Source organism: Arabidopsis thaliana, chromosome 2, assembly GCF_000001735.4.
Source record: "Arabidopsis thaliana chromosome 2, partial sequence".
Taxonomy (NCBI): Eukaryota; Viridiplantae; Streptophyta; class Magnoliopsida; order Brassicales; family Brassicaceae; genus Arabidopsis; species Arabidopsis thaliana.
Genome location: NC_003071.7, coordinates 5,201,943 through 5,227,731, shown reverse-complemented (window position 1 = coordinate 5,227,731; position 25,789 = coordinate 5,201,943). Strand labels below are relative to the sequence as shown.

Here is a 25,789-nt window from a genome sequence, read left to right as displayed (position 1 = left end):
CTCGAATCCATGAGAGAGTCTGGAGATATGGTCGGAAGCGTTTAATATTGTTTGCTCGAGGGACATGAGGGTCCCAACGACTCGTGAGGAGCGGAGTATGCTCCTGAGGTACCGCTAACTCGAGGGACTTGGTGTCTTCAGAGTGCGAGGGGTACGGTGGCTTCGGGTGACGATCCGAGAGCACCCTTTAGGGTGACGACCCGGGAGCGAGTTTTGAGGTATTATTTTTTCCAAGTGTCGTAACTTGATAACTTTGTGGCTGAGAGTGAGCCGACACAACTCAGGGTTTGACATTTGAGTGGGGAAGATAATACGTGTGATACCCGAGAGTGACGGTTTATGCTCGAAGATTGCGGTCTGAGAATGGAGAGTGAGTTGTGAGCAACAATGACTAGTAAATCGTTAGTATATCGACTGGATAGAGAGACCTAGTGGGTGTGTGATTGGAGGGAGTGCGGACCGTAGTGATGGTTGCACGGAGTTCCTCGGAGTGGAAGGGTGAAGCTAGATTCGAAGACGAATCTATGTTAGTGGAGGAGAATTGTAACGCCCGTGAACCAGAAAATTGGTTAGAGTTTGTATTTAAATCGTCCGGTTTAATTGGTTTGGTTAATTGGAAACTCTACAGTGTGCCTATAAAAGAAAGAAACTCGAAATTAGTGTTTTAGTTAGCCACTTTTCGTTTTATAAAAGATAAAAAGAGAGAGAAAGAGCAGAATCGTTAGGGTTTGGGAGAATTCAGTTTCGTCATATCAAATCGTGGTCAAAGGTAACGAAATTGGGTAAAGTTATTCCCAAGTCCTTTATCGTTATTCTCCAGTTTTTAGAATTGGATTTGGATTAAAATTGGATAAGTTATTCGCTGTTTCGTGAGACACATTTTCTCAGACGCGAATTAGGACCAGCGGGGTTTGAAACTGAGATCGTGGTCTCGTCTGTTTCCCGATCGGCACGAGTTTTTGTGGGCAGCGTTGTGACGTCTACGGCTAGCGGTTCACTGGAGCAATTTATAAGTTAATGGTTAGTTTGTATTTTAGGGTTTCGTCTTTGACATTGTTAGTTTCTGATTTTTCCTGTCCAATTGCTTCAAGGTTGCTTTTGGTTGTGGACTTGTTGTAGGACGTTTCTGGATTGTTTCAGACGCAAGGAGAGTCTCTCCTGGGTTAAATTGTTGTTAGAATCAATTTGTTAAGGTGAGTGCGTGACCATGAGCTTATCTGAGCGATTGGGTTGTATGATTTGTTTTGTGTGATGGTATGTAGGTGTGGTGATTGTGTTTTTGGGTGAATTGTTCAATGACTGGTTTGTTTATGATGTATTTGTGATTATACCCTTTTAATTGGTTGTGTGTATAGCTCGTAGATGGGAGGATCGCCTCACTAAGTATTTGTGATAATACTTACCCATCTCATTGTATTGTTGATGCAGGTAAAGATAAAGTGTGATCGTAGAATCATGGCAAGGAAGAGAGGATGATCTAGGAACTCATTTGGTTTATTTTTATGTTTTGGTTATTAGAACCGGTTAGGGTTGTGTTAGGATTTTTAGTCATTCTTGGTTTTGTTGGTTGAATTATTTATTTATTCATAAAATAACATTTTTGACTTGCGGTTTAATTGTTATTTTATTGGTTGGTTTAATTAGATATTTATGGGAATATTTAATTATGTTTTAAAAAACAAAAATGGGTCGGGTTGTTTCAATTTGGTATTAGAGCGATCACGGTTATAGGATGTGTAGAATAATTAATTGATGAATTATTTTTCAATGATTGATGTGGGATGAGCTAGGGTGTTAGCATACTGAGGATTGATTACGGAGTGTTTAGTCAATTGTGTGTTGTTGGAGTCCTAGCATCATCTTCTCTGAGCCTTAAATGAGATTTCACGGTAAGTAGTTTGTGATATATTCGTTTATTTTAGTTTCTTAGCCATTTGTTCTTGAGTAGCGCAGATGGTTAAAGGAACTGGAGTTCGTGGTCGTGGTCGTGGTCGTGGTCGTGGTCGTGGTCGTGGTCGTGGTCGTGGTCGTGGTCGCGGTAGAGGACGAGTCCTCGAGGGTACCGGCGAGAGTGATGGCCACAATGCCACTATTGAGAAGAGTGTGGGTTTGCAGCCTGAGTTTGTGGAGCCCGGGGTTGGAGACGGTCTTGGTGCCGATATAGCTGGTGCAGCCGGAGTGGGGGCTGGTGGAGCAGGTGTCAGTATCGGTGTGCATGTCGTTGGTGCTGAGGGCCCAAGAGTGATGGGTGCCGCAGCCGGAGGAGCCCAGGCTCTAGAGGTTGGTTTGGCGGGCATGCTGAGACAGTTGTTGGAGCGGTTACCAGGCGTGGTACCAGTGGAGGCTCCAGTTGCGCCACGAGTGGCGGAGGTGCAGCAGAGGACTGCGGTTGCTGAGGAGGTTCCATCTTATTTGAGGATGATGGAGCAGTTGCAGAGGATTGGCAGCGGGTATTTTTCTGGTGGTACTAGTCCAGAGGAGGCCTACAGTTGGAGGTCGCGGGTTGAGCGTAACTTCGGTTCGAGCAGATGCCCGGCAGAAAATCGGGTGGATCTGGCAGTGCATTTTTTAGAGGGGGATGCACATTTGTGGTGGCGGAGTGTGACTGCCAGGACGAGGTAGGCGGATATGTCTTGGACAGATTTTGTGGCTGAGTTTAATGCCAAGTACTTTCCGCAGGAGGCGCTCGACCGTATGGAGGCGCGTTTTCTTAAGCTGACACAGGGTGAGCGGTCGGTTTGGGAGTATGACCGGGAGTTTAACCAACTCTTGGTGTATGCGGGTCGGGGCATGGAGGATGACCAGGCCCAGATGAGGAGGTTCTTGAGGGGACTACGACCGGATTTGAGGGTGCGGTGTAGAGTGTCGTAGTACGTCACGAAGGCGGCACTGATGGAGACGACTGCTGAGGTAGAGGAGGACCTTCAGAGGCAGGTGGTGGCAGTGAGTCCAGCGGTACAGCCAAAGAAGACCCAGCAGCAGGTGGCACCTAGCAAGGGCGGCAAGCCTGAGCAGGGGCAGAAGAGGAAGTGGGATCATCCTTCCGGAGCTGGACAGGGTGGTCGTGCAAGATGTTTTTCTTGTGGGAGCCTTGACCACAAGGTAGTGGATTGCACGCAGCGACCTGAGACGAGAGAGTGCTACCAGTACAAGGAGAGGGGACATTTCAGGCCGAATTGTCCTAAGTTGCAGCCGATGGCAGTGGCAGTAGTACAGCCGGCGCTGCAGCAGGGAGTGCAGCAGTTAGCACAGATTGTAGCGGCACCACAAGGCTACACTACGCGTGAGATAAGCAGTATCAGCAACAGAGCGATCACTGGTATGATTTCTTAGACTCAGACTTTGTGAATTATTTCTGTTGTTTTGGAAATCATTGTTTTGTGATGAATGTTAGGATTCTTAACACATAAGGTTTTTGTAGGGACTTTATTAGTGGGCGGTGTAGAGGCCCATGTGTTGTTTGACTCTGGAGCATCGCATTGCTTCATTACCCCGGAAAAAGTGCCTCGCGCAGCAACATCCGTGGAGATCCTGGTGAGCAGTTTGGAGCCGTCACGGTTGCTGGAGGGCAGTTTTTAGCGGTTATGGGGAGAGCGAAAGGTGTGGATATTTAGATTGCAGGGGAGTCGATGCCTGTAGATTTGATTATCAGCCCTGTAGAGTTGTATGATGTTATTCTGGGAATGGATTGGTTGGATCATTACAGAGTACATCTTGACTGCCACCGTGGGAGAGTTTCTTTTGAGCGGCCAGAGGGGAGGTTGGTTTATCAGGGAGTGAGACCTACCTCAAGGAATTCATTCGTCCTAGTACTTCACCTTGTGGAGCGCCGGTGTTATTTGTGAAGAAGAAAGACGGCAGTTTCTGCTTATGTATTGACTACCGGGGGTTAAACCGGGTCACTGTGAAAAAACAGGTACCCTTTGCCAAGGATCGATGAGTTGTTGGATCAGTTGAGGGGTGCTACTTGTTTATCTAAAATCGATTTGACGTCGGGTTATCACCAGATCCCGATAGCGGAGGCAGATGTTCGCAAGACTGCTTTCAGGACGAGATATGGACATTTTGAGTTAGGGTGATGCTTTTCGGTTTGACTAATGCACCTGCAGCGTTCATGAGGTTGATGAACAGCGTGTTCCAGGAGTTTTTGGATGAGTTTGTGATCATCTTTATTGATGACATCCTGGTGTATTCTAAGAGTCTTGAGGAGCATGAGGTACATCTGAGGAGAGTGATGGAGAAACTGCGGGAGCTGAAGCTGTTCGCTAAGTTGAGCAAGTGCAGTTTCTGGCAGAGAGAGATGGGTTTTCTGGGTCACATTGTTTCTGTAGAGGGAGTTTCAGTAGATCCAAAGAAGATTGAGGCTATCAGAGATTGGCCTAGACCGACGAATGCCACTGAGATCAGGAGTTTTCTTGGGTTGGCAGGGTATTACAGGAGATTCGTCAAAGGGTTTGCGAGTATGGCACAGCCGATGACTAAGCTGACAGGGAAGGATGTTCCGTTTGACGAGTACACCATTGTTAGCATTGCCAGAGCATGGAGAGTCTTACATAGTGTATACTGATGCCTTGAGAGTTGGTTTGGGTTGTGTTCTGATGAAGCGTGGGAAGGTTATTGCCTATGCATCGCGGCAGTTGAGGAAGCATGAGGGCAACTATCCTACTCACGATTTGGAGATGGCTGCGGTCATCTTTGCCTTGAAGATTTGGAGGTCTTATCTTTATCGCGGGAAGAGGATCAAGGAACTTCGGCGAAAGAAGATTCCTTTGATCAAAATCATGTGGGACTGCGATGGTGTGACAGAGGAGACTTGGGAGCCAGAGGCGAGGATGAAGGCAAGGTTCAAGAAGTGGTTCGAGAAGCAGGTTGCTGCATGAGTTTGCCTATCCTTGGTTTCCAGTTTCAGTGATGTTGAGTTTTTGAGCTTTTGAGTTGTTGTTCTTATTTGTCTTTCATTTGTATTTTCGTTTGGAGTTGTAACGATCATGACATTTGATGATTAATAAGATGAGTATTTTTTTTTTTTTGGATTTGACTTGAGTTGTCTTATTTAAGAATGTATTGTGCGGTTTCCGAAAATGGAAAGTTTCCCAAAAAGGACTTGTCTATTTTTGGAAAATTTGAGTAAACAACCTAAGAGAGAGGCGTGTTTACGAGATGGCCGGGAGTTGGTCCTAAGGATATCCTCGAGGGGATATGATGGATGGTGAGGCAAAAAGGTGTCTTACTCGAATCCATGAGAGAGTCTGGAGATATGGTCGGAAGCGTTTAGTATTGTTTGCTCGAGGGACATGAGGGTCCCAACGACTCGTGAGGAGCGGAGTATGCTCCTGAGGTACCGCTAACTCGAGGGACTTGGTGTCTTCAGAGTGCGAGGGGTACGGTGGCTTCGGGTGACGATCCGAGAGCATGCTTTAGGGTGACGACTCGAGAGCGAGTTTTGAGGTATTATTTATTCCAAGTGTCGTAGCTCGATGACTTTGTGGCTGAGAGTGAGCCGACACAACTCAGGGTTTGACATTTGAGTGGGGAAGATAATACGTGTGATACCCGAGATACCGTAGGCCTAGGCCTGAGAGTGACGATTTATGCTCGAAGATTGCAGTCTTAGAGTGGAGAGTGAGTTGTGAGCAACAATGACTAGTAAATCGTGAGTATATCGACTGGATAGAGAGACCTAGAGGGGGTCTGATTGGAGGGAGTGCGGACCGTAGTGATGGTTGCACGGAGTTCCTCGGAGTGGAAGGGTGAACCTAGATTCGAAGACGAATCTATGTTAGTGGAGGAGAATTGTAACGCCCGTGAACCGGAAAATTGGTTAAAGTTTGTATTTAAATCGTCCGGTTTAATTGGTTTGGTTAATTGGAAACTCTAGAGTATGCCTATAAAAGACGGAAACTCGAAATTAGGGCTTTAGTTAGCCACTTTTCGTTTTATAAAAGAGAAAAAGAGAGCGAAGGAGAAGGAGCAGAATCGTTAGGGTTTGGGAGAATTCAGTTTCGTCATATCAAATCGTGGTCAAAGGTAACGAAATTTGGTAAAGTTATTCTCAAGTCATTTATCGTTATTCTCCAGTTTAAAGAATTGGATTTGGATTAAAATTGGATGAGTTATTCGCAGTTTCGTGAGACGCGAATTAGGACCAGCGGGGTTTGAAACTGAGATCGTGGTCTCGTCTGTTTCCCGATCGGCACGAGTTTTTGTGGGCAGCGTTGTGACGTCTACGGCTAGCGGTTCACTGGAGCGATTTATAAGTTAACGGTTAGTTTGTAGTTTAGGGTTTCGTCTTTGAGACTGCTAGTTTCTGATTTTTCCTGTCCAATTGCTTCAAGGTTGCTTTTGGTTGTGTACTTGTTATAGGACGTTTCTGGACTATTTCAGACGCAAGGAGAGTCTCTCATGGGTTAAATTGTTGTTAGAATCAATTTGTTAAGGTGAGTGCGTGACCATGAGCTTATCTGAACGATTGGGTTGTATGATTTGTTTTGTGTGATGGTATGTAGGTGTGGTGATTGTGTTTTTGGGTGAATTGTTCAATGACTGGTTTGTTTATGATGTATTTGTGATTATACCCTTTTAATTGCTTGTGTATATAGCTCGTAGATGGGAGGATCGCCTCACTAAGTGTTTGTGATAATACTTACCCATCTCATTGTACTGTTGATGCAGGTAAAGATAAAGTGTGATCGTGGAATCATGGCAAGGAAGAGAGGATGATCTAGGAACTCGTTTGGTTTATTTTTATGTGTTGGTTATTGGAACCGGTTAGGGTTGTGTTAGGATTTTTAGTCATTCTTGGTTTTGTTGGTTGAATTATTTATTTATTCATAAAATAACATTTTTGACTTGCGGTTTAATTGTTACTTTATTGGTTGGTTTAATTAGATATTTATGGGAATATTTAATTATGTTTAAAAAAAAATGGGTCGGGTTGTTTCAATTAGAAAGTGGTTCGAGTGGGGTTGGAGAGTGGTTCGATTGGGATTGATGAGTGGATCGATCAGGATTCACTTTGATTGGGATTCATTTCGCTTGGGATTTCTTTCACTCACTTCGATAGCGAGGAAGTGTTAAAGGAGCCTGTTCATTTCGGTGTTGGAGTAGGCGCCTTAACCTTGTATGTTATCCGAGAAGATGATCCGTACTTAGGTCGACTTGTAGATAGTAATCTCGGTTACTTAGCAGATTAAGATTATGATGGTGAGTTAGTCATTGCTAATGAAGGTGATGAAGGTGCTAATCCAAAAGATGAAAATAAAAAATAAAGAGCAAAATGGTGACATCAGCAAAGAGAGTGATGGTGACGATGGTGGCAATCAAGTTGTTGATGAGAGCAAGTATCCGAAATTTAGTATTGGTGATGAGTACAACACAATTGAGTCTTTTAAGGATGCTATTAACAAGTATTCAGTAAAGAAGAGGAGGGACATTAAATATGATAAGTCGGATAGCAAGCGTGTTGTAGCTATTTGTTCAGCGAAGAACTGTCCTTGGAGGATTTCTGCATCTATAAATACCAGCAGTAGTATAGTGGTTATTAGAGCTTTGAATGATGAATATGATTGCACTTGGCAAGGTAAAGTGTCACTTCTCTCTAATGCTCGCATTGCTGATCTTTATCTTGAAGAGTTCAGACTTAATCCGGATTTCTCATCAACTCAGTTGCAGAATAAGCTTTTGAGACGTAATATCATTATTCCTTAGATAATCTGCGAGAGGACACGCGTGAGATGCTTGCAGATTTTTTATGATGAGCAAGCGGAGTCTTTTTCTAGGCTTTTTAATTATGTAGCTGAGTTGAAAAGAAGCAATGAGGGATCTACAACGTCATTGTAGTTAAAAGAAGAAAAATTCATAGATTCAATTGTTGCTTTGCTGCTCTAAAAGATGGATGAAAGGCAGCTTGTATGAAGATTATACATCTTGACGGAACATTTTTGAAGTGGAGAATGACAAGAATGTTTGTTAGTGGCTTGTGGAAGAGATCCTAATGATCAGATGTTTCCTATAGCTTGGGGGATAGTTGATTGTGAGAATAGTCCAAATTGGCAGTTGTTTCTTGAGCATTTAATATATGACTTAGATTTAGAGGTTGGAGATGGGTTAACATTAGGTAGTGATCACTAGAAAGGATTGATCGCAGCAGTGAAGGATGTTCTGCCGTTTGCTGAACATAGAATGTGTGCCAGACATATTCATGCAAACTGGAAGAAAAAACATTTCGGAGTAGAGTTTGAAGACTTGTTTTGGGCTGCTGCATATTGTTATTATACTGCTCAGTTTGATAGAAAGATGGAAGAGTTGAAGACTTATTCACTTGATGCTTATAATGACTTGAAGATATCTGTCTTCTTTCCATGGTCCAGGTATGACTCTTATAATTTTATAGTAACATTATTAGCTTTATAGATTTCTCAGTTCATAGATGTTTGATGTTTTCTTATTCAGGGGTTTCTTCACCGAGTTCTCAAAATGTAGTGTTGTGGAAAACAATCTAGGAGAGTCATTCAATGCAACCAAACCAATACTGGAGATGCTAGAAGAGATAAGAAAAAGAGTGATGGTCTCTAATGAGAAGAAAGGGGCTGAAGCAGGGAAAGCAAAAGGAGATTAGACTTCAAGATCTAGAGCTTTGCTGAACCAGCAAATAGATTTAGCAAAGAATTGTCGTCCTTTAAGTTGCGGCTTGGGAAACTATGAGGTTGCCTACTTCAACTACAAAACCAATATGCGAATGGATGGCTTTATTGTACAGTTGCGGGCTGTGGTCTCTTGTACTTGTAGGATGTATTTGATAAGTGGGATTCCGTGTAGCCACATAATTTCATGTCTGAGGCATGAGAAGAACACTGATCAAGACCCTAAGACTTTGATATCTCCTTGGTTAACCACAGAAAAGCTGAAAAGATGTTATTTGAACTTGATGCAACCTGTTAATGGCATGAACTTGTGGAGGGTAACTTCAGCTCCAAGGGTAAAACCTCCTCCGTAAAAGAAGCCCAATGGCATACCACCAGGAAAGAAGAGAAGGAAAGAGAAAGGTGAACCAAGAAATGCAAAGATAATGTCTAAAAGAGGAACCAAAATTGTAAGTGAATCTGTTCTTTTCACTTAATTTGTTTCACATAAGAAATCTTATTTTGTTTCACTCCTATCTTTTGTGCAGCATTGTAGCTTATGTGGAGAAGAAGGTCATAACAAACTCAAATGCAAGACTGGACCAAAGCCTAAGCCACCAAAGAAACCACCAAGTAGGCCACGAAAGCGACAATTTGCCTCGATTTCTGAAGCTGAACCAAGCCTACCTAGCCTTCCAAGCCTTCCAAACGAAGTTGAAGATCTTCCAAGCCTGTCATCTGCACTTCCTAGGAAAGGTCATGGAAGACCTCGTAAAAGTTAGTTTGATGGTGCATCATCCTCTCAACCTCCTCCTGAACGAACAGAGCCTATGTATGACATAGGGCCTAGCCATCTACCAAGTGTGAATTCACTACAAGAATAATGAGTATCTATAGCATTAGAAGATAACAGTTAACGTATTTGTGCTATAGTTGACTTATCTCTGTTTTTCATAGCGTTTGTAAATTGAGAAACGATATTATACGTAATCGAGAAAAATAATAGTTCTGCTTTTTTGTTTTGGGCTGTAAAGGCTTTTTAACATGGTATGTGATAGCACATGCCACATTATAAACGTTATAAAAAATTTTGGCTCCAGAAACTATTGACATGTGACCTAAAACCATTTAGTAATTTTCTTTTATTAATTTCTTATTCTCTTAAACCTAAAAAATCCATTTTCTCTTCTCTTAACCTAAGTCTTTTCCTCTTCCTCTCTTCGTCTCCTTCCTCCACTTTCTTCTCCTCATTTCTTCGTCTTCTTCTCCTCTTTTTGGTCAAATAAATCTAACGTAAATTTAGCACAATAATTTTCAAAGAGGAATAAAAGAGGTTCCTTTGAGTGTTTGATTTTAGCAAGTTTGATAAATCGAAGACTGTGTTGAAGAGATTCCGTCATATTAATGTTTGCTTTTGAGATGGAGAAGGATAGGATTTCACGGATTCTCCAATTTTATCTCGTTGGCCACGGAAACATATCGTCGGAGAGAAGAAGATTTGTTCAGATTTGATAAAACAATTGTGAGTTTTAGTTTCCTCGTATTAATCAAAATACATCCACCGAGTGTTTGCTTTTATTCCTCACTGAATATAAAGTTCAGAGCTTTGTTTTTTTATTTTGTTTTAACTTTAAATCATTTTTTGTTTTTGTGTTTTGACTATATCGAGATTTGAGATGATCAAAGAATGATTTTGTAGTTGCTAGTTGGACAAGATATCGGTGGTTTAGGTTCTGGAAATAGTATTCAAAAAATTATTAGATCTGGTGCGGCGAAGAAAGCGCTATAATAATTAACAGTATGATAACACAAACAAAAACCGGTATATTATGTCTTTGACCTATTATGACGGACGATGATAGAGCGCTTATTAAACCGCTATAGTATCGTTAAATAGCGTTTATGTTTAGCTTAGAATTTCTTTTATGACTCAAATCTCTTATATGTGAATTTTTATAGGAAGGTTACAGTGTCTTCACCAGTCCTGTAATTGGTGATGACTATATCCATCTTGGTAGGTCTATTGTTGACTCACGAAATAACACAATCCTTCCCAGTACGAGAATGCAAGAAACTTGCTGTTGGACGTGGTAGTGGTCGTGGCAAGAAGAAATGATTATGTGGCGTTGTCTTTTGTATTTTTAGACTTGATTAGTTTATCAGATGTGTTTGGAAGGTTTGGAATGATGTTTGGTTTGCTTTGTCTCAAACTTGGTTGTTTAGTTTACTTTATTTGGTTGTTTTTGTGTCTCAAACTTGATGTTTGGTTGGTTTTGTCTCAGAATTGAGAATTTTAATCGGAATTGTTTTCTAGTTTTTTGGTCTATTAAGAACATGAATGTGTGTCTTTTTGACACTACAAACTGAGCACATAAAAACATTGCATCTAGAAAACATACCATACTACAATATCATAACCAAACTAAAGACTTCATATTACAATATCATAACCAAACTAAAGACATCATATTACAATACCATAACCAAACTAAAGACATTGCATCTAGAATACTTAAGTCATTATAACATAGTCTTTCAAAGACATAACTTCAACTTAGTGTTCTCTTATCTATTTAAACAAGTAGACAAGTATTGCAAACACAACCAAACCGCCAATTACCACATTCTTCAACTCCATTGCATTTCCTACATCTATCTTCTCAATTAACTTTTTCAGCCTAACAATCTCTTCATCTGTCTGAGCAATCTTGTCCTTTTGGATCTTAATTGTTTCAGACAATTTTGAGAGATCCTAGGATCATAACCACCAACATAACCAGTCGTAGAGTCCGGAATGCAGTGAATCAAGTTGTTTAGGTCTTGCATTTCCAATCCTAGCTGAACGATTTCCTCCATCATTACTTCATCACACAATTTCTAAATATGATTTTCTCCATCCTAAAATTGTCAAATGTTCACACATAAGATATAATTTAAGAAAGATGGAAGTTACTAATTCATTAGCAAATTTTAAAAACACTTAAATTGACTTACACCACTCATTACACAAGTGTAGAATATTCTTCCCCGGTTTGTGGCAGTCCGAGAGGTTTGGATAATTGCTAATCCACCACAGAAACATCGCCTAGTAATGCCATTTTGCGACATTGATGGACCCCTTCTCTGTTGACTTGTGGAAGAGCTACTTTCAAACATCGTTACTGTCATCAAAGAGTGAACAAGATCACCTCCAAATTTTACAGTTCAAATCAAATATAAATTCGACAAATAAAATGACAAGAACTTCAATTTTAAACAAGATATCGATTTTAAACATACCAGATTCGCCAATTCAGAAGAAAAAGAGAAGATTGTCGATAAATAAGAATGCTCAAGGTAAACCCACGAACCCTAATTTCAAAATAAATACCCAATTTTTGTTTTCCACTTTCTAAATTAACACCAAAAAATGTCAAGATTTTTGGATGTCAGAGACATTCCAAAACGCCGCGTTAGCGATGCCACATCATCGATATGACTAAGGACTGTTTAGTGGATGACTTTAGAGTTGATGTGGTTGACTTGCATAGTTGGGACATGGAGGGTAGATTCGCAAACGAGATCGATTTCGAGGTTTTTCTTTTACAGAAAATCCTTTAAATAAATAATCATGACTTTTCTTATTTAATATGTAAAAATAATACTCTTTCTCTTTCGTTATAAGTAATGTAAAGATTTTTGTATACAAATTAAAAAACTATAAAAATCTTATTTTCCTAAAAAAAAATTTATTAATTATAGTTGATTTAACCAGTAAAATATAATTAAAATAAAACAAAAAATTTCTAAAATCTATACTATTAAGAGAGAATCAGGGACATCCAAATTACAAGCCGTTTGAGCCATTTTTTAAAAACACATTATAACAAAAAATCAAACAAAAAAAAAGTAAAGGTAAAATAGACAATTCCGGTCATCATCACAGCCGACCCGAACCGCGACTAAACCCGACCCGAAATAAAATTTTGCGGATCCTTCAAGATGATAAATGGTCCTCGACGTTTCTTCTCATCTTTTTGATTCTCAAAGTATCTCCTTCGCTTACATTCCTGTATAACACCAGTTCTCATCACTTCTCTCCTAAATCGATTCACAAGCCTCTCCTCTGACTCATTATCTTCAACAAACACTTGCACATTGTATCCAGAACTGAAGAGAGTGTGTTGGAGTAAGCAAGCGAGGGGAAAATCACGGAAGCAAGCTCAGAGGAAAGTGAAAAAGCGGTTGAAGAAGATTCTTCGACCGCCATTGATTCGATAGCGAGATCATTTCTTCGCCTTTGGGAGATTGTTGGAGAAGGAAGAGTGATATTTGGTGGTGGTGTAGGTTTGGTTTGAGATTTGAATGTTTAAATGAAGGAGATGAAGCTCGTGATCGTGAGTGAGAACGAAGCCGCCATTAACGCGTCGCGAGGAAGAAGAAGAAGAAGAAATTAAAAAAAGATTCAATTTATAGGTTAGTGAATCAATTACGGGTCAGAATTTTGAATCCGATTTAATAATACAGGTTTGGTTGATTTAGATTCAGATGTAATAAATGGGTTGGTAGTGATATGGGCTAGATTGGTTTTATAAGGCCCATTATAAATGAAGACGCTTCAATATCGCTATGGTCTATTAAATATGAAACTGTTTCTTGATATTCAAATCTGCCAAATTATCCTAAAATGAAGCAATTTTGATCAAAGTCTTCGTACTTCCTACATATGAAGAATATCTTGAATATTGCTTTTTATATTTTAAACAACTAGATATTTTAGGATAACATCTAATTTGAAATCATAAATATGAGTATACCTCTCTATTTGCATTCTAGCCATTTTCTTCTTTATGCTATCTAAAAGCCAATTCTTGAATACTTCATATAAATTGTCTAGTTTGAACTGCATTGAAAGTTTATAGTTTGTAATGGACCCAAGTAAGAAAGAACCATTTTTGGTCATACATATCTCGGTTTACTTGGATTATATATATAAAAGAAAAATATAATTAAATTACACATAATAAAAAATTCAAATGTTTAAGAATAAAATTTATCCATTTAATTAAAATACCTACTTAATACTTAGTACACATAAATTATAATATGTAGTCACTACTCAAAATTAAAATACAATATTTACCTCAAACACTAAACTAATAATCCAAAACACTTTACTCAATACTATACTATAATAAAATCTTCATTCTAAATTAATAATATCAATTTAGAAGTTTAGGAAAAAAAAAAGGGAGATTAACTGTGATGGGTAAGAAATTAGGTGTTATTACCAGAACACGACAGAACTTTTTTTAATTACTGTTATATTTTCGACTTTTTTTTATTACCCAGCGTGCCCCTACTAAACGTTACCGGAAAAAACGTAATTACAGGGAATGCCACTGCCACGTCAGAATTTGCTGACGTGGATTAAATGAACTCAGCCGGCTGAGTTACGGTATGTTGCGGCTGACTTACGTCAAGAATATATGAGTCATAACAAAACGGCGAAGTATGAGTATAACTCAGCCAGACGTTACGGCTGAGTTGTAAAATGTTGCCTGAGTTATAGTATAACTCAGGCAACGGTATGGTTGAGTTAAGGATGGTCGGCCGAGTTATAAGAAGTTATACGATAACCCAGCCAACAATATGGCTGAGTTATGAGAAAAAGGCTGACTTATTTCCTCGACACGGTCGAGTTATAGTTTTGATTGGCTTAGTTATGGAAGGATGTGACGGCTGAGTTATGGTCGAGTGCTATAAATCAGCCGCCAATAGCTGGATTACGATATAACTCAGCCATGTTATGGCTGACTTATTTTCAAAAGATTAATTACTATAATATCATGCAGTTATGGCCAAGTTGTTGAACGTTACGGTTGAGTTAGTTGAGTTACGACATACCACGGCTGAATTAACTTTGTTTTTTTTCCTGTTTTAATTACTGTAATAGTATTCATGTTGCGGCTGACTTAAAGATTTGCTTCATGACTGTGTTATGAACTGTTCGTTTGGTGGCTGACTTGCCACGTCATCACTTCAAAACGGCGTCGACTGTAATAATCCATGTCATCATTCCATGTCAGCATCCTCGACGGAAATACGAAACGTCCCTTGCTTCTTTAAATCGTTTTCCCAGACTGTGTTCACCGCCTGAACGTTACAACATTACCGGAACTTTCTTTTCTTCATTCATCTTCTCATACATCTTCAATTTCTTTCATCTTTCTCTTGATATGGCTGGTCCCGCTACGGTCATAGTTGTTTCCGGTTCGTGGGTAAAGAAACAGAGATTCGTATTTAACCCCGACGAAAGAGGGTGTAGAGTTGTGCAGCTAGAAGCGGAAAAAGCAGTTTACGATAGTCTTTTGAAGATGGTGGTCGATGATTACGGAGTGAATCAGTCGACCCATCAGTTACGGCTGAGTTACATGTTCTCCAACAAGACTCTGAAAAATATGCCCTTCGATACTCCACCAGTTTATATCTCCAATGATCGACAGTTGCAATGTTATCTAGGTTTGACGAAATTCGAGCAGCTACGTCTCTGTGTGGAGTTTACGGCGAAAGATTCAAGTGATATTAGTCGGAAGGACGGATCAAGAGGAAGGGGTTCGAAACGCCCTATTGAATCTGACTCAAGAGCAGAATCTAGATTCGAAGTTCCGGGTTGGGGGTTTGAAGGTGTCTGTTACGATTATCAAGAAGATGAAGCAGGGGACGATGAAGCAGGGGACGATGAATCAGGTGTCGATGAAGCATCTGACAAAGAAGCAAGTGACGAAGAAGAAGATGATGAATTTTCTAGCCGGTTTGATTTTTTCGACGACTCCGATGGTGCCTCATCTGATGATGAAGACTTTGCTGTATACGGCGAGCCTAAGAATAATGACGAAGATTCACCGAAACCTTCTCCTTCGAAGAGAACTCAGACCATGGAAATGATCGGATCTGCTGGGAGCCTGACTGATTTAAAGTTGGAGCTATCTACCCTAACACTCGCGGTAGGCCAACAATACCGTAGCAAATTCGAGTTGGAGTATCGACTCAAACTTCTTGCGATAAGGGATGGGTTTGATTTTGATGTACCAACTTCTAATAAGACTACAGTATCTTACGAGTGTTGGGTGGATAGATGTCTTTGGAGGGTTCGTGCATGTAGACAAGGAAATGATCCTAATTTTTATGTTTATATATACGATTCGGAACACACATGTTCTGTGAGGGAACGTTCTGGGCGATCCCGACAAGCAACACCTGATGTTCTAGGAGTTCTTTACAGGGACTATCTTGGTGACGTTGGTCCGGATGTTAAACCAAAATCAATCGGAATAATCATCACTAAGCATTTTCGAGTAAAGGTAATTACAATGTTTCGGCTGACTTACTATTTATCTGCTGGCTGACTTATAGATATTTTACGGTTGACTTATTGATATAGTTTGGCTGACATATAATTACATTAAGGTTGAGTTATGACTTTAAAGGCTGACTTAAGATCACTTGTTGGCTGAGTTGTGGTATAGTTTAGGCTGACTTATCGATTAATATGTTTGTGTTAACAGATGAGTTATTCGAAGTCATACAAGACGCTCAGGTTTGCAAGGGAGCTCACTCTGGGAACCCCTGATAGTAGTTTTGAAGAATTGCCTTCTTACCTATACATGATAAGACGGGCAAATCCGGGTACAGTCGCGCGTCTTCAAATTGATGAGAGTGGAAGATTCAACTATATGTTCATTGTATTTGGTGCCAGTATCGCTGGGTTTCATTACATGCGCAGAGTTGTTGTTGTCGACGGTACCTTTCTCCATGGTAGTTACAAAGGGACGCTCTTGACAGCCCTTGCTCAGGATGGTAATTTTCAGATTTTTCCGTTAGCTTTCGGTGTAGTTGACACTGAAAATGATGATTCTTGGCGTTGGCTTTTTACGCAACTCAAAGTTGTTATTCCTGATGCAACGGACCTGGCGATAATCTCGGACAGACATAAGTCAATAGGGAAAGCAATTGGTGAAGTGTATCCGTTGGCTGCTCGTGGGATTTGTACTTACCATCTCTATAAGAACATTTTGGTAAAATTCAAAAGAAAAGATTTGTTCCCTCTGGTGAAAAAAGCAGCAAGGTGTTATAGGCTGAATGATTTTACTAACGCGTTCAACGAGATTGAAGAGCTTGATCCTCTACTACATGCATACCTCCAAAGAGCAGGTGTTGAAATGTGGGCGCGTGCTCATTTTCCCGGTGATAGATACAATTTAATGACTACAAATATAGCGGAATCAATGAACAGAGCACTGTCACAAGCCAAAAATCTTCCCATAGTTCGAATGTTAGAAGCGATAAGACAGATGATGACTAGATGGTTTGCTGAACGGAGAGATGATGCGAGCAAACAGCATACTCAGCTCACACCTGGTGTTGAGAAACTCTTACAGGTAACTCAGCTGTAACTAGTGCATAACTCAGTCGTCGAATAACGATAACCCAGTCATAACGAGAATAACTCAGCCATAAAGGGAATAACTCAGCCATAACGTATTTGTTTTGTTTCTTGTCTCTTCTCTCTAATAGACCCGCGTCACCTCGTCAAGACTTCTGGATGTACAAACGATTGATGCTTCCCGCGTTCAAGTAGCTTATGAAGCATCTTTGCATGTTGTAAATGTGGATGAAAAACAATGCACATGCCGTCTTTTCAACAAAGAGAAATTACCATGCATCCATGCAATCGCAGCTGCAGAGCATATGGGTGTGTCTCGTATATCCCTGTGCAGTCCTTATTATAAGAGCAGTCATTTGGTCAATGTGTACGCTTGTGCAATCATGCCTTCAGATACAGAAGTCCCTGTTCCTCAAATTGTAATTGACCAACCGTGTTTGCCTCCGATTGTTGCGAACCAGCCAGGCAGGCCCAAGAAACTAAGGATGAAATCAGCACTAGAAGTCGCCGTTGAGACTAAACGCCCTAGGAAGGAACACGCATGTTCTCGATGTAAAGAAACAGGGCACAATGTTAAAACTTGCCGTGCATAGTACTGTTTGTACTCTGTATGTGTCTTCCTTCCCTTGTTTGGCAACTGTGGTATGTATTTCGTGACATTGTAGACTCTCAGCACTGTAATATTGCTATTTATTTAACATCCCGACTGAGTTATTTGCCAAAATATTCTGGCCGTTTTACATGTTACGTCTGAGTTATTTAAATAGGGAGGTTGAAAGGTTCGGTCATTTTACATGTTATGGCCGAGTTATATAATTAGGGAAGTCGAAAGGTTCGGTCATTTTACATGTTATGGCCGAGTTATATAATTAGGGAAGTCGAAAGGTTCGGTCATTTTACATGTTATGGCCGAGTTATATAATTAGGGAAGTGGAAAGGTTCGGTCATTTTACATGTTACGGCCGAGTTGAGTTCATTTTACCTGTTACGGCTGAGTTATAGATAAACTATGTTAACTTACGACTGAGTTATATTCGTATAATGTTATTTAGTGTCTAAGTTATTTAATTATAATACGGCTGAGTTATCAAACTGAATTTTGAAGGCAAAGAAAAAATAAAGTTCCCAGAAATAGTTGTTTGAAGGATACATAGGAGGAATGAAAGTAAACAATGGTAATAACCCGATTCCTTCCATCTTGCATTACTCGAGGACCATTTTTAACTCTTGCACTTCTTCGATATTGGGGTCGACAGTCACATCTGATATCCCGGCATAATTTGGATCTTCACGTGTTTGGGGCCAGTATGATACCTGAAGATCTTCCACCATGTGAGTGCAACAAATATATTGTCAATAACAATACTGTCATTGCGAAAAGATCGAAATTTCCTATGCAAGTCAACCGCCAATTCGCCAAGAGCCTCACATTTCAACCTCTCCTTACTGAAACATATAAAACAGTCTTACACTTAAGCTAACTCAAGAAAAATACATGATGAAAAGAAAGAAATTTAAGAAGTAAAGAAACAAAAGAAATTATACTATTTGCCATAATCTCGAAGGTAAGTCTGAATCCGTCCATCTCCCAACCATCTTCTGTAATATTTCTCAGACATCCGACCTCGATGAGTGCACCAACCAAATCTGGGAGTATGAAATAAAGATTAAAAACAGGCATGTGATTTGTGAAAGTATGAAATTTGCATTAGATACGTATTACTTACCGACCAAATTTTCAGTATGAGCGGTGTCTTCAATAATGTAGTCAAAAGGTGTGAATCTGTTAAATAATACAGTTTCCCTTGGGTCGGAATGAGTTACCTCAGTTGCATTCATGAACTCAATCATGTATTTGTGGGTTGTTGATCGGACAAAACCACAGTTTTCGATGACACCAAAAGTTCTGATTTCTTTCCAATGATTCTCTTCAAGCATGTCGTAGTAACGTTGAGAAAACCGACTTCCGATTATAGCTTCAATTTGGATACCCTATGAAAACAACATTGGAGGGTGAGTTTATAGGGAATAAGACAAGCACAAGGTTAAGTATGCCTTGTATCACGAGTGAAGATCCCATTACCCACTCATCGACAAAGACGACCCGTAGTTCGAATGAGTTATCTGTGATAAACGAGACGTACTTCCTAAGAACCAGAACACAAATCGTCCAGCAAGTTATGCAAGGATTCAAGTCGCGGAGGCCGTCGTAACCCATGGTGAAATTCCGAGTCGTTGAAAATTAAAGAAATATTTTGAACTCGTTAGCTTCTGTTTGTGCGAGTTTAGCCTTCTGGTGTTTATGGGAGAAGCCGTTTTTATAGGTGTATTAAACCGCTGGTAATTGGGCCGGATATAACCATACCTCGGTTAGTCAGTAAATCGAATTGAACTTCATGTTTTTATTGACAACTTAGCCGTAATGTGATTTAAATCAGCCATAACAAGGACGATTTGTCGCCAAACTCAGCCGTAACACGCAACCTTTCGTATTCCTTGACTTGCCTTTTTTAATAATTCTTGACAACTCAGCCGTAAAATTGTTACATGTCTTGTGTGTAACTCAGCCGTAACGAATATATTTTGCCGCCAAACACAGCCGTAGCACGGAAACTTTTTCCCGCCAAAACACGGAACCTTTCGCATTCCTTTACCTGTCCTTTTTAATAATTCTTGACAACTCAGCCGTATAATAGTTACATGTCTTGGGTATAACTCAGCCGTAACAATATATTTTGCCGCCAAACTCAGCCGTAGTACGGAAATTTTTCCCGCCAAACGAACAGACACGGAACCTTTCGCATTCCTCTACCTGTCTTTTCTTTTCTATATATCAGTTACTTGAACTCATCATTTAGACGTCTCATCCTCACATCTTAACGACATGGTGCCTCACATCGACGGACTGTTTCTAAGAGATGTCGAAGCCGTGCTCACCGCTCCTGATCGTGCTGATCTCCCAGTTCTAAACCCTGGATTGGGTACATGGGTCGACAAAACCACTGTTACGTGGTTCAAATTCAATCACCAATTAGCTGTCACGATTGGTGATATACTCCAGCGCAACTTTCACCATGCGTGGCCGACGTACCGGATGATTCCCGTTGTTTTCAAGGCAAGGTGGTTTTTCCTCCTCACGGTAAGCATCGAGTTTTTATATAAAGCACTTCCTGTAAACCGTAGACCAAATTCTTACTATTTGTTCTCTTTGTAGCACTCTCTGTATGCACACCTGGGATTCAAGGCACACGCTGACGGTGTGGACGCAGTTTAATTTGGTGGCTAGAACGTTGTACCGAGACAATATGCGGGCGATGAAACGGCGATGGGCGCGTGGTTTGGATAAGTCGAGGTGGATGACGACAACAGTTTGGAATGATTTGGTGGACATGTTTACTGAATTTGGTCCAGATGATGTCGGTTTCATGTCTTGAATGCTTTTGTGTCTCTTACTTATCGTCCCTTTATCTCATTCCGATGAACTCAATATGTTTCTCTGTTTTTTTTTTTGTGATGGCTTTATATCTCATATTATCTACGATCGCCTTCGCCTTCTCAGTAAAGTCTGCGGTTATCGCTTGAGGTTACTTGTTAAATTTTATCATAACTCAGTCATAGCGTATGATTAACTCAGTCATAGCGTATAATTAACTCATCCAAAACATTATAATAACTCAGCCGTAACCTATATTTCCGAAGACACAACAGATATTAACTCAGCCATGATTAACTCAGCCACAACATTACCAGTATAACTCAGTCAACGATATTGGATTAGCTTGGCCGAAGACAAAGTTCCATTTCATTGCAAGCTACTACTTGAACCAAAAAAACGAATTAACCCTATACGCTGAGATAAACATCAAACACATAATAGATTCCAGTAGCAAACAATTCATACAAACATAAGACAAACTAGTAGCCAAGAAAAAGCCTCTGTTCGTTGATTTTTGGGAACATTAAGATACCAAAAACAATGACAATGATAATAAAGGCAAGACAAAAGCAGCAAAGTTTGATCATCAATTTCCATTTCTGGTTTTCCCTTTCGCTCCTCATCACTTCTTCCTTCAGTTCTTTCACCATCGCCTGTAACGCTTCTAGCTCGACAGAAACCTCGGACTTGGCCGCGCTTAACTCACTGTCGAAGCCGGACAATTTTGGCCAACTGTCTACAACCACTTCGTATGTACCATCTTCGACACATTTAAACAAATGGTCCTGTATATTCAATCACATCCGCAATTAACAACGAAACCAATAAAACCCTCAAATCAATTATATACTTACATCTTTACGAGTAGGACAACGGAAGTATGGTCTTCCAGGGTTCCTTCCTGACGTCGATGTATAGATGACCACGTCTAATCCGCAATTACACTTCGATGGTAACCCACGTCCCCAACGGCTGACGGATTGCGTACTCGCAATCGAGTTATCGAAATTGCTACTCATTTCTTTAATTTTTAGCTGGAAAATTCGGAGACGAAAAGCAAGAAAGAGCTCCGGATCTGAAATCAGAAATTGGAATTTTATAACTTAGGGTTTCGTTTTGGGGATTTATAAGTGTGTCCATGTTCATTTGGTTTTTGTCACAACGACGACGTATCTAGTCAATAACGGAGACTCTGTAACAAACCGACGTCGTATCTGACGTAGCGGAGAATATTTTTCGAGAACTTTCTAACATAACTCAGCCACAATAAAGGAATTTCTTAGCCATTACTTTGTTATAACTCGGCCAAACCCTGAAAGTGCTTTTCTTGAGCCAACAGTTGTGAAAATCAAGTAATTAACATATCATAACCACATTCCAAATAGTGGAACCGTGAAAGTAGATCATATCCTATAAACTTTATCCAACAGCCTACTTTGTCCAACATCATACTATATCCAACAACATACTTCCTAGAGGTTTTGACAGACCATGTTTTGTCAATCGACACTTGCTGAAACTAAAAGTTATTTTCTGTTTTCAAATTGCACATCTTCACGCTACTAATATAACCAACAATTTGGTGGCTGGTTTGGTATATCATAATAACATATGGTATCTCATAACTCGGCCAAAACACGAAATCTTATTGCATAACTCAGCCGTAACGTTATTTTATTCCACGTCGAAACAGAAAATTTGATTATTGGAGGGTTTAGTTAAGGAATAATTTCGAACTCGGTTGAATTATTTTAAATATTGACGTGTTCGTGCATCTATGAAACCAATCATTATTCGCGGTTCCCTATTAACTCATTTTTTTAATCTCGAGAATAACATAATAATTGTTTCTCGATAAACTCCGCAAAAGCAAAACACAGCAATATTCTGACTGATTTGATGACATCGATCGAACCAACAATAATGCTTGTATTCAAATCTCATAATAACATTTGGTTTTCTCTTATGTAGTTCGAACAATCGAAATCTTCTAACATAACTCAGCCACAATAAAGGCATAACTCAGCCATCACTTTGTTATAACTCGCCCAAACCCTGAAAGTGCTTTTCTTGAGCCAACAGTTGTGAAAGTCAAGTAATTAACATATCATAACCACATTCCAAAAAGTGGAACCGTGAAAGTAGATCATATCCTATAAACTTTATCCAACAGCTTACTTTGTCCAACATCATACTATATCCAACAACATACTTCCTAGGAGTTTTGACAGACCATGTTTTGTCAATCGACACTTGCTGAAACTAAAAGTTATTTTCTATTTTCAAATTGCACATTTTCACGCTACTAATATAACCAACAATTTGGTGGCTGGTTTGATATATCATAATAACATATGGTATCTCATAACTTGGCCAAAACACGAAATCTTATTGGATAACTCAGCCGTAACGTTATTTTATTCCACGTCGAAACAGAAAATTTGATTATTGGAGGGTTTCGTTAAGGAATAATTTCAAACTCGGTTGAATTATTTTGAATATTGACGTGTTCGTGCATCTATGAAACCAATCATTATTCGCGGTTCCCTATTAACTTATTTTTTTTTTAATCTCGAGAATAACATAATAATTGTTTCTCGATAAACTCAGCAAAAGCAAAACACAGCAATATTCTGACTGATTTGATGACATCGATCGAACCAACAATAATGCTTGTATTCAAATCTCATAATAACATTTGGTTTTCTCTTATGTAGTTCGAACAATCGAAATCTTCTAACATAACTCAGCCACAATAAAGGCATAACTCAGCCATCACTTTGTTACAACTCGCCCAAACCCTGAAAGTGCTTTTCTTGAGCCAACAGTTGTGAAAGTCAAGTAATTAACATATCATAACCACATTCCAAAAAGTGGAACCGTGAAAGTAGATCATATCCTATAAACTTTATCCAACAGCCTACTTTGTCCAACATCATACTATATCCAACAACATACTTCCTAGGAGTTTTGACAGACCATGTTTTGTCAATCGACACTTGCTGAAACTAAAAGTTATTTTCTGTTTTCAAATTGCACATCTTCACGCTACTAATATAACCAACAATTTGGTGGCTGGTTTGATATATCATAATAAGATATGGTATCTCATAACTCGGCCAAAACACGAAATCTTATTGCATAACTCAGCCGTAACGTTATTTTATTCCACGTCGAAACAGAAAATTTGATTATTGGAGGGTTTCGTTAAGGAATAATTTCAAACTCGGTTGAATTATTTTGAATATTGACGTGTTCGTGCATCTATGAAACCAATCATTATTCGCGGTTCCCTATTAACTTATTTTTTTTTAATCTCGAGAATAACATAATAATTGTTTCTCGATAAACTCAGCAAAAGCAAAACACAGCAATATTCTGACTGATTTGATGACATCGATCGAACCAACAATAATGCTTGTATTCCAAATCTCATAATAACATTTGGTTTTCTCTTATGTAGTTCGAACAATCGAAATCTTCTAACATAACTCAGCCACAATAAAGGCATAACTCAGCCATCACTTTGTTATAACTCGGCCAAACCCTGAAAGTGCTTTTCTTGAGCCAACAGTTGTGAAAGTCAAGTAATTAACATATCATAACCACATTCCAAAAAGTGGAACCGTGAGAGTAGATCATATCCTATAAACTTTATCCAACAGCCTACTTTGTCTAACATCATACTATATCCAACAACATACTTCCTAGAGGTTTTGACAGACCATGTTTTGTCAATCGACACTTGCTGAAACTAAAAGTTATTTTCTGTTTTCAAATTGCACATCTTCACGCTACTAATATAACCAACAATTTGGTGGCTGGTTTGATATATCATAATAACATATGGTATCTCATAACTCGGCCAAAACACGAAATCTTATTGCATAACTCAGCCGTAACGTTATTTTATTCCACGTCGAAACAGAAAATTTGATTATTGGAGGGTTTAGTTAAGGAATAATTTCGAACTCGGTTGAATTATTTTGAATATTGACGTGTTCGTGCATCTATGAAACCAATCATTATTCGCGGTTCCCTATTAACTCATTTTTTTTTAATCTCGAGAATAACATAATAATTGTTTCTCGATAAACTCAGCAAAAGCAAAACACAGCAATATTCTGACTGATTTGATGACATCGATCGAACCAACAATAATGCTTGTATTCAAATCTCATAATAACATTTGGTTTTCTCTTATGTAGTTCGAACAATCGAAATCTTCTAACATAACTCAGCCATAATAAAGGCATAACTCAGCCATCACTTTGTTATAACTCGGCCAAACCCTGAAAGTGCTTTTCTTGAGCCAACAGTTGTGAAAGTCAAGTAATTAACATATCATAACCACATTCCAAAAAGTGGAACCGTGAGAGTAGATCATATCCTATAAACTTTATCCAACAGCCTACTTTGTCTAACATCATACTATATCCAACAACATACTTCCTAGAGGTTTTGACAGACCATGTTTTGTCAATCGACACTTGCTGAAACTAAAAGTTATTTTCTGTTTTCAAATTGCACATCTTCACGCTACTAATATAACCAACAATTTGGTGGCTGGTTTGATATATCATAATAAGATATGGTATCTCATAACTCGGCCAAAACACGAAATCTTATTGCATAACTCAGCCGTAACGTTATTTTATTCCACGTCGAAACAGAAAATTTGATTATTGGAGGGTTTAGTTAAGGAATAATTTCGAACTCGGTTGAATTATTTTGAATATTGACGTGTTCGTGCATCTATGAAACCAATCATTATTCGCGGTTCCCTATTAACTCATTTTTTTTTTAATCTCGAGAATAACATAATAATTGTTTCAAGATAAACTCAGCAAAAGCAAAACACAGCAATATTCTAACTGATTTGATGACATCGATCGAACCAACAATAATGCTTGTATTCAAATCTCATAATAACATTTGGTTTTCTCTTATGTAGTTCGAACAATCGAAATCTTCTAACATAACTCAGCCACAATAAAGGCATAACTCAGCCATCACTTTGTTATAACTCGGCCAAACCCTGAAAGTGCTTTTCTTGAGCCAACAGTTGTGAAAGTCAAGTAATTAACATATCATAACCACATTCCAAAAAGTGGAACCCTGAAAGTAGATCATATCCTATAAACTTTATCCAACAGCGTACTTTGTCCAACATCATACTATATCCAACAACATACTTCCTAGAGGTTTTGACAGACCATGTTTTGTCAATCGACACTTGCTGAAACTAAAAGTTATTTTCTGTTTTCAAATTGCACATCTTCACGCTACTAATATAACTAACAATTT

At 39.3% G+C, this 25,789-nt stretch overlaps 2 non-coding genes and 6 pseudogenes across 8 annotated transcripts; 5 read left to right on the top strand and 3 right to left on the bottom strand.

Annotated features, from left to right (window-relative positions):
- Positions 1-1,864: 1,864 nt before the first annotated feature.
- On the top strand, positions 1,865-6,423 carry AT2G12740 (annotated as a pseudogene; the record flags this gene model as incomplete). The annotated part of the gene is made up of 1 exon: positions 1,865-6,423.
- Positions 6,424-7,263: 840 nt separating this feature from the next.
- AT2G12730 lies at positions 7,264-9,268 on the top strand (annotated as a pseudogene; the record flags this gene model as incomplete). Its single annotated transcript has 1 exon — positions 7,264-9,268.
- A 537-nt stretch (positions 9,269-9,805) lies between these two features.
- Positions 9,806-10,923, top strand: AT2G00560. The gene is made up of 2 exons (NR_143635.1): positions 9,806-10,143; positions 10,581-10,923. It is a non-coding gene; the product is annotated as an uncharacterized misc_RNA (transcript).
- Positions 10,924-12,609: 1,686 nt separating this feature from the next.
- AT2G00550 lies at positions 12,610-13,015 on the bottom strand. The gene has a single exon (NR_143634.1). It is a non-coding gene; the product is annotated as an uncharacterized misc_RNA (transcript).
- Positions 13,016-14,839: 1,824 nt separating this feature from the next.
- AT2G12720 lies at positions 14,840-17,639 on the top strand (annotated as a pseudogene; the record flags this gene model as incomplete). The annotated part of the gene is made up of 1 exon: positions 14,840-17,639.
- A 613-nt stretch (positions 17,640-18,252) lies between these two features.
- AT2G12710 lies at positions 18,253-19,267 on the bottom strand (annotated as a pseudogene; the record flags this gene model as incomplete). The annotated part of the gene is made up of 1 exon: positions 18,253-19,267.
- Positions 19,268-19,930: 663 nt separating this feature from the next.
- AT2G12700 lies at positions 19,931-20,480 on the top strand (annotated as a pseudogene; the record flags this gene model as incomplete). The annotated part of the gene is made up of 2 exons: positions 19,931-20,166; positions 20,261-20,480.
- A 309-nt stretch (positions 20,481-20,789) lies between these two features.
- On the bottom strand, positions 20,790-21,501 carry AT2G12695 (annotated as a pseudogene; the record flags this gene model as incomplete). The annotated part of the gene is made up of 3 exons: positions 20,790-20,858; positions 21,109-21,267; positions 21,337-21,501.
- Positions 21,502-25,789: the final 4,288 nt, after the last annotated feature.